General features: G+C 36.6%; 1 non-coding gene across 1 annotated transcript; it reads left to right on the top strand.

Annotated features, from left to right (window-relative positions):
• Nucleotides 1–3,534: 3,534 nt before the first annotated feature.
• Nucleotides 3,535–3,646, top strand: LOC119505824. Its single transcript, XR_005210860.1, has one exon. It is a non-coding gene; the product is annotated as a U5 spliceosomal RNA (small nuclear RNA).
• Nucleotides 3,647–9,795: the final 6,149 nt, after the last annotated feature.

Here is a 9,795-nt window from a genome sequence, read left to right as displayed (position 1 = left end):
TTACTAAGCATATTCTCACAAGAATGAAATGGGCTAAAACAGATATTTGCACACTGATATTCATAGTGGCATTATTCACAATTGCTAAATGATAGAAAGAACCCAGTGTCCATCAACCACTGAATGGATAAATAAAATATGGCATATATATTTAATGGAATATCATTCAACAATAAAAAGGAATGATGTCCTGGTACAAACAACAACACATGTGGTTCTTGAAGACATGTTCAGTGAAATAAGTCAGAAACAAAAGGACAAATATAATATGATCTCACAGTGTTTTTTTTTAAATAATTAGAATCAACAAACTCATAGAATCAGAATATACAATACAGGCTACCAGGGAACAGGGAGCAAATAGTGAATGGCAGTTAATGCTCAAATTGTAGAGTTCCTCTTTGGAATGATTGGCATGTATTGGTAGTGGACGGTGGTGATGGTAACACAACATTATGAATATAATTAATGACACTAAAGTATACATCTGACTGATTTTTTAAAATATTATTTTGCAATAAATTCAAACTTACAGGAGCAGTTGCAAAAACAATACAAACCACATTCAGAGAACTCCAGCATTCCCTGACCCTCTTCCCCAATAGCCCGGTCCTCCAACTTTAACATCCTGTCACACAACCATTTCTTTCTTTCCCTCCCTCCCTATCATCCATCATCTATTTCTCTGTCTTCTGAAAACATGAGAGCAAGCTGCACACATCCTTGAACAAATAATAGAATTCACATATACCTTTCCCATGGACAAGAACATTCTTTTATGCAATCCCATTAAGCACAGCTAAGAAGTTCAAGAAATTCAACATTGATAGCTTACATTCTATATTTCCTTTTTTTTTTCTTATGCCCCAACTGTGTCCCTTTGAGCCTCCTCTCCTCCATCCTTGGATCCCCTCCAGGATCATCCTTGGCACTTAATTGTCATTATCTTTTTAGATTGTCTTTTTTTTCTCAATTGTGGAAACATATATACAGCCTAATCTTCCCATTCCAACCCTTCCCTAGCATTCCATTTGTGGGATTAATCACATTTAGAATGCTATCACCTTCTCACCATCCATTACTAGAAATTTCCCTTCATCCCAAACAGAAACCCTACACTCATTTCTTAACTTCCCATAGCCCCTTCCCCCACTTCTCATAACCCCTACTCTACTTTTCATCTCTATGGTCATATTCTCTAATACTTTCTTTGTGTTTACTGTGGGGCTTAAATTTAATCTCTTAAATCTATAACAATCTTGTTTTTCTTTGATACCAACTTAACTTCAATAGGAAACATAAACTATGTTCCTATACTCCTCCATTCCCCCACCTTTATGTAGTTTTGTCAAAAATTACATATTTTACATTGAGTCCAAAACCACTGATTTATCATTACAGTTTATGTATTTTAGTTCCTTTAGGAAGTAAATAGTGGAGTTACAAATAAAAAAATACAGTAGTATTGATATTTATATTTACCATGTGATCTTTACTGGAAATGTTTATTTCTTCATGTGGTTTCAGTCAAGTGTTTAGTGTCCCTTCCTTTCAGCCTGCTCAATTACCTTTATCATTTCTTATAGGACTGATCTGGTGATGAAGTCCCTCAGCTTTTGATTATTTGGGAATGCTTTCATCTCCACCTCATTTTTACCCTCCAGTTGTTTGTGAATTTTCTAAGTCTCTGATGGTTATTGACTTCTATTTGTATTCCATTGTGGTCAGAGAATGTGCATTGAATAGATTCAATTTTTTTAAAAAAATTTATTGAGGCTTGTTTTATGTCCCAGCATATGGTCTATTCTGGAGAAAGATCTGTGATCACTAGAGAAGAATGTGTGTCCTGGTGATTTGGGATGTAAGGTTCTATATATGCCAGTTAAATTTCTCTATATCTCTCTCTACTTTCTTTGTTTCACTGTTGGTAGGGCTCTCTTTAGTATCTCCAGTAGGGTAGGTCTTTTATTAGCAAAATCTCTCAGCATTTGTCTATGAAAAATTTAAGCTCTCCCTCAAATTCAAAGGAGTGTTTTGCTCGATAAAGTATTCTTGGTTGGAAATTTTTCTCTCTCAGGATTTTAAATACGTCATGCCACTGCCTTCCTTCTTGTCTCCATGGTGGCTGCTGAGTAGTCACTACTTAGTCTTATGTTGTTTCCTTTGTATGTGGTGAATTCCTTTTCCCTTGCTGCTTTCAGAACTTGCTCCTTCTCTTCAATATTTGATAGTCTGAGCAGAATATGTCTTGGAGTGGGTTTATTTGGATGTATTCTATTTGAAGTTCACTGGGCATTTATGCTTTGTGTATTTATATAGTGTAGAAGGTTTGGGAAGTTTTCCCCAACAATTTTTTGAATACTCTTTCTAGACCTTTACCCTTCTCTTCCCCCTCTGGGACACCAATGAGTCTTTAATTTGGATGTTTTATTTTATCTATCATATCCCTGAGATCCATTTTGATTTTTTCAATTTTTAACTTTGCTTCATAAAAGCATAAATAATTGAGATATCTTTTGTTCAAATATTTTATTTCTAACATTAAATTACATTTTCTAATGTTTTTAGAAACAAATGAAAAATGCCAAAAAATGTTATTTGCCACAGAGACATACACCATAAAGTAAAAAACAACCAACTGAATTTATCTATGTTCCCCCCAATAAAATGTTACTTTTAGATGTTTTTCTATATACCTCATTCTAGTTCAATTATACAGATTAGGGTCAACTGATTTATGGTTTGTTTTCATCTTTAAAATTAGTTTCTATATACCACCCTCCTTTCCAGCAAATCCAGTGTTAAAGTGAAAATTGATGCAATGTACTATTTTAGGGGCCCAAAGCAATCTATAGCCTTAATTTCCCAAGTTTCAATTTCAAATTTCTGCCTACATAAAAAAAAGACTCAGCCAAAAAATCACATAGTTAGCAGGAAGGAAAATGTATAAGATGATTATTTAACTATAACTGTATTATTTATGCTTTTTCCCCAAGCTATAGGCACTCTTTAGACTGGCATTGAACATGCATAATTAGAGTTTAGATTTCTTCAGGCATGTAATTACATGAAAAATAAATATTTTTCATATTGAAAAATGTAAAAAATGTAAAAAAATTCAATCTCTTCTTCTGCCTTAGTCTGGACACTTTTATGTCCTTAGAACTGTAAATTTTTAGCCTAGTAAATCACCTTTATAGAAGCCAATCCATTTCTGGCATATTGCATTCCAGAATTTTAGCAAACTGAAATAAGAACCAATCAAGAAAAATGTTGAAGAACAGAGTATCTTCTCTTAAAAAGGAGAAACATATTATCCAACACAAAAATGAGAACTACAGATTTGAAAAGCACTTATTTGTCTTTGTCTTAAAATACAAACAAATTATAGTGGAAGGAGGAAGTCAAGACATTTAGAACTGAGGCAGCCCTATGTAAAAATGGAACAGAGTACAATGATTTCACCTCATGGAGGAAATGACTGAAATGAAATTTCACAAGTCTTCATGTCTGTAATAAAATATGTTAATGTACATACTCTGGTTTCTCTTCAGATTGTATAAATCTTTTGCCTTTTACTAAATATTTCTTTGGAGAGAATTCTGAGTTTATACTCAATTTTTTGAGGCCCTGTGTTGATAGGGCTAATTATAAAGTACAAAGGTAGATGGTTCTGAAAAAAATATGTTAATGTAAAAAACTCAATGCACAATTATTAAAAATACAAAGTCTGGGTTTTTTCTTTTAAGGTTTATAATAGACTATCAAACCTCTGTGTAATGCACTTACTTCTACAAGCCTGTTCTGTTTAGCAGCACATTCTATATACAAGTACATACATACATACATATAGATATACTGGTATCTTACCAGGATAAACATGTCTCATCTCAAACTAATGATATGCCTTTCACCCACACTTATACACATCTTATTTCCATCAAAATCACAGCCATCCATATTACAAAATCATGACTACATTTTACAAATCATAACTGCAGCTGAAGTCATTTCCCCTAAACATTTTAGTCCAGTTCCTTATTTGACAGAATGCTTGATGTGCAAAAGGCTGTATCAATAAATACTTATAATGAGCAACTAAATTAATTCTAAAAAGAAGGAAAACCTGAAGAAATATATAAGATAGAATAAAAATTTGACAGGACAACTTACACAGATTTATACAGTTTATATTAATAAAAGTTGTTTTTTTAGGCTGATTTAGTAACATTATATTTGGAGGACATTAGACAATCAAGCTTATACAAGCCCTTTATTAAATCTACATCAAAATAGGGTACTTTGAAGAGAAAACTATCTTGGAGATAACTGATTGTAAAGATACACCTATAATAATCCAACATTTAAAACTTCATATACCTCAGAATTCCATAAGGAAACAATAAAACAAAAACAAAACAATGGGCATGAGCAATGCCACCCTGGAATATTTAAACCCAAGAAAATTGAAAAATCCATCTACAATAAATGTGCACACATTGTTCTTAGCAGCATTACTTATAATGGCCAAAAAGTGGAAGTGACCAAATATCCATCAACTAATGAATGGATAAATAAAATGTGGCATATCCATATAATGGATACTTTTCCTGGTATAAGAAGGAATGAAGTTCCAGTACATGCTACAACATAGATGAACCATGAAAACTAAATGCTAAATGAAAGAAGCCAGACACAAAAGACCACAAGTTATATGATTCCCCTCATAGGAAATGTCCAGAAAAGACAAATTCATAGACACATAAATAAGCAGTAGTTAGGGGTCAAGGAGGTGAGGAAGGGTATGGGTTTTTTTTGGGGGGAAGTGATGAAAAATGTTCTAAACTAAGAAGGATGATAGTTGTACAACATTGTGAATATAAAAACTACTGAATTGTACAGTTGAAAAGGTTGAGTTTCATGGTATATGTATATTTCAATTAATCAGCCTCTATTACATGATGCCATTTATCTGCACTTCAATCTGTATATTCCAGAAATGCCTGGAATAATGATACCTTAATATTAAAATGGTTATTTCTGGGTGGTGGGATTGATGGTGATTTACTTTGTTATTTTTACTTTTTAGCATTTTCTGAATTTATGATGAGCATGTGTCTATGTAAAAAAAATCAAGAATCACATTCTTTACAAAATAGGTAAGAGATTTAAATAACTCTTCACTGCAGAAGTTACATGAATGGGCAACAAGCCCATGAGAAGATGCTCAGCATTATTAGTCACCAGAGAAAATGCAAACTACAACCCCAATGGGATGGCACTGCATATTAAAATGGCTTAAAAAGCTGACAATTCTAAGTGGTTCTGAGGATGTGAAGCAGCTGGAATGTGTGCACATTGCAATCAGGAATGTAAAATGGGACAGACCATTGAAAACAGTGTGAGAGACTTTTATAAGCTTAAACTTGCACTTATGATACAACACAGCAATCCCACTACCATGTATTTACATGAGAAAAATGGAATTCATTCACATCAAACCTGTACATAAAAGTAAAAATTAAGTTACATTGTTCTTACAGGTCACATCTTAATTAGTAAAAATATTTACAGTAAAGTTTTGCAGACATTCAAGTCTAAGTCTGATAATGCTGTGAATCCCCTCCTTTAATCTTGAACCACTCTTGGATCAAGATACTTGTGAATCACTCATTGATCAGGACACTTCATGGGTCACTCATGTTTCACAACACATTATTTACCACCCATGGTTAAATTTCAAAAGAGAACATGATATAATTAAACGTACTCTAATTCAAAAATGCTCTAAATAATCTGTAACTCAGACAAGAGGGAGCTCTGATCGCATGAGCTGCATCTGGATGAGCATGGGTCCCCAGACTCGGTAATGTATCAAATAATTTTTAGAGTGTAACTGTTCCTTTTACCTTAAGTACTCCTTTAATAAAAATATGTTGAAGTTGAATTCTTCCCTTGAGTGCTCTTTAATTATAAACTATTGTCTGGCCCTATGCTTTTAACTGAGTGGGAGATTACTTGATAAAGCCCAAACCAATTGAATCATGACCTGATAAGGCTCAGACCTGTCCTGATGGAGATCATAATTTTGAGGTATAAAGAGATAAACCCTTGAAAACTCATACCCAAACTGGGGCTCAAGACAAGGATAACTTTTATTTTGTACTTCGGTTAATTTTCCTAAGGGACTTTAGGCACTAGCAAATACTTGAAGATTACAAGGACTTTTGGCTTGACTGTGAATCTATTTGCTAGTCTTTCTTTCACCATCTGGGTCTTTTATTATCAATGGATAGATGTCTTTTGCAGAGGATAGATAATTTCTTGGGATACATTACTTTATTCAACAATTTAAAAATTCAATCTACATGTTTTATGTTTTGGATGGCTGCAGTTATTTGACCATGTTTTCTAAATTGTTTTGGGCACAGGTAAATTAGTAAGAGAATATCTTAAGTCTCTGTAGGCAGTTGACTCTGCCTTTTGCTTAGCTGGGGGGCTTTTATGAGGGCAATTATTCCCACCCTTTGTGCTGAGGTTTCCAGTCAGAGAGGCAGTATTTGCTAATGAATATTTTCTTTCTGTATGATGACACTCAAGATTGTCCAGCAGTTCTGCCTAATAGTAACTTAGTTTCTCTATTGTGAGCAACCATCCCCCTTTTGCTCCAATACAGTAAGGACATGTGGATAGTTCAAAATAAATTTTTGTTTCTCATAAGAGTTCACAAGTGTTTGCCACTGCCCTCAGGTAAGTGGGACATTCTCAGGCTACAGTGTAAATTTGTTTTTAAAAATGTCACTGGTTATATATTTTTCCAAAAGGCTTACACAAGTAACTTGTAGGTCATGCCCTGCTTTACATGGACAGACAGGTTAAATTCTTCATGGGATCAGGGATCTCAAGGCTTCAGCTGATATTACTTTTCTTTAAATTTTGAAAGGGAATTGTACGTTCTTGTGTCCAGTTTAAAGGTTTTATTATTTTTTCTTCATTTCCCTTTAAGGCCAGATATAGAGTTTTGGCTATCAATCCAAAATTTGGAATTGACAGTTGACAATAGCCAGTTACACCTACAAATCCTGAGTTTCTTTTTTTTTCCTTTGGCATGGCCACTTGCCAAAGGGTCTAGCTTGCAAAAAGTCTTTAGTGGAGCTTCACTCCCTGAAGATTTCTGGACAAGATTTGCATTTTTGAAACTCTGCAGTAACATAATTTAATTATGTTTTATTTCTATGTCAAGTTCTTATTTGAATGCAAAGTGTTTTAGTCTTTATTGGGATGCAATAAATGGCATTATTTAAAGTTAAACTAAGTATATGCATTAGAAATATTGATGAGGAGAGTGTCAGGCTCCAGAAAAAGAGTCTAACATATAGAAGGAATGCCTAATCCATGGGCTCTGCTGCTTATCTCTTAAATACCAGGTGTGCCATAAACTAAGGGTTGAAGGCTGTTTTAGGAATCCCAGTCACAGTGGCACCTAGACTCCAGGGGGCAGACAAGGCAAGATCAGATATGCCCATAAAGATGAATGACCACAAACAAGCCAAAAGGCCTGCTTCCTCCACATAGCTAATATAGTGCACATCAAAGAAGAGTAATGTGTTAAAACCCTAGTAACCAGTCAGCAGAAACTGATAAGCACTCACCCAATCGAGGCCCAGAACACACTCAGCAGGACCTCCCCCCCCAATACCCAATGTGGGTTTTTCCTTTAAAAAATGCTGCTCTCAGAAAGAGGGCCAGAGCCATTTTTCCTTTCTTTCTTTTCTGATGGCTCCCACCTGCTTTCTTCTGCCTTCTTCCTCTAATAAACCTTAAATTCTCTACTTAAACCATGACTCGCTGCATTTGTATGGATTCTTGAATGGGTCTGAACCTAACATTTGGTGCCAAAGCCCCAGGATGGAGGTTTGACTGAGGTTTAAGTTTCCTGGCCCCTCAGGACAATGGGGCAGCCTCCCAGTCAACTCCATTCCCTGAACTACACAGCTGTTCAGGTTTCCATGCATTCAGACCACCTTGATGTGATGCAAGCTCACCCTCATGGCTCTCAAATCTCTACAACTAATTCAGCCTTAGGTAGGTAAGTGACATATTTCTGCCCAGATCTCCCCTAGGGAGTTTTGTTCAGTGTCCTGTGGACACCCCGGCCCACCACTGGGTGGTGCCTCAGCTAGCTTGTACCTGACACCCGGCTTTGTAAGCCTAGGAAAACCTGAGCACTCAGTCAAAACTCTCTGACACTCCGTGAGTATCTTGCCCCATTGCAGCAGTCAAAGTAACCCAGGGGACACCTTGGGTGAAGGACTGCATGCATTTCCTGACCCCCAATGACAAACTGGGGATGCCTGCTTTGTTGTTGTGTAAGAAAGGGATAAGTTTAGTTTTCACATAGAGACAGCATGGAATAAGGGAAATGGAGGCAAAACCAGTTTAAACAAGCCCTGTAATAAAGAGAAGAATCTGCCAGCCCCTTATATGGAAAAGTAACCATGGTTACTGGAATGTAAAGAAATATGAGGTAAAATCAGAGGCAGGAACTCACAGCAAAAAGAAAAACTTTTTTTAAACTAAATGAACCCTCTGGGATAGGCTGATCAGTTCAAAATCTCAATAATGAGCTAGTTGGCTCTCTGGGATTGGCTGTACAAATTAAAATCTCAAAAGATGAATTAGTTACTGTTCTCGGATAGGCTGTAACCTCTGTAGTACCCAGTCAATGGGGAAACAGGGGAGGGACTTGCGAATTAGGAGTAGGAAATTTAAAGATCGCCATTCTCTTCCTCTGGTGCACCAGCCTTCCATGTGTTTGGCTGGACGCCCTATCTTGCAAGATTGTAAATAAATTATTTTCTCCTCCAAAACCGAGTGAGCATTTATTCCCTTACAGGTACCGCTTTATTTCCAACAGTTGCGACTGGGTCATAAGGGTCTGGTCCATTAGTCTCACTTAAGCAACGTTTTGGGTGGTCTCTAAGCCTGCAATGGAGTGGGGGAGCTGTGAATTTCTCACAGGAAATCTCTGTAAGCCTCCCATGAGCATAGCCCCAATTCGTGTCAGCCTCTTTCAGGGAGAATGTAAGCCGCTGAAGGGGCAGGAAACTGTAAATCTTTCACAAGTGATCTCCGTAAGACTCCAGTGAGCAAAGTTCCCTAACATACCACAAGCCTCTCAAATTTCTTAAATAGCCATGGGAAATTTGCAGTCACTTTTAAGTAACTTCAAAACTGCATTTCCTCCTAAATCTACCCCCTCAGTTGTTTAAACTTCAATTAAAAGGGAAAGTAGAACCAATACAATTTGGCTGCCATATCCTTTAGAACACCAAAAACATTGGCCAGAAAATGGTACATTCAATTGGCAAATTCTCACTGAACTTAATAATTTTATTCAGCACAACAGCAAGTGGTCTATAGCTTTTAATCTTAAGCTTTCTAAACTGTTTGGTCCTGGCTATTCTTGAGCCACTCTGTCATCTCCTACCAAATCCTCCTCCTTCACAAAAAATCCTTCTAAGTCTTCCGCTTTCCTCTCTACAAAAGTTAACCCAGAAAAGCCTTTAAGCAGTTTCTCTTCTTTAACCCTGCAAATCATCCCCCTTGTAACTCTTCTCTAACCCCTTCTGCTCCCCTCCCCTTGATGTTAACCCTTCCCCCACTTCTCATCCCATCGCCTCCACCCCCCCCACCTCACCCCACCCGCATGCAGCACTCGCTGCCCTGTGCCCCTCCCCCATCTCCCACTCCAGCACGCCTCTCTCCGGCAGGAAAATGCAGCATGAACCCGGA

Source organism: Choloepus didactylus, chromosome 10, assembly GCF_015220235.1.
Source record: "Choloepus didactylus isolate mChoDid1 chromosome 10, mChoDid1.pri, whole genome shotgun sequence".
Lineage (NCBI taxonomy): Eukaryota > Metazoa > Chordata > Mammalia > Pilosa > Megalonychidae > Choloepus > Choloepus didactylus.
This window is presented reverse-complemented; position numbering and strand designations above follow the sequence as displayed.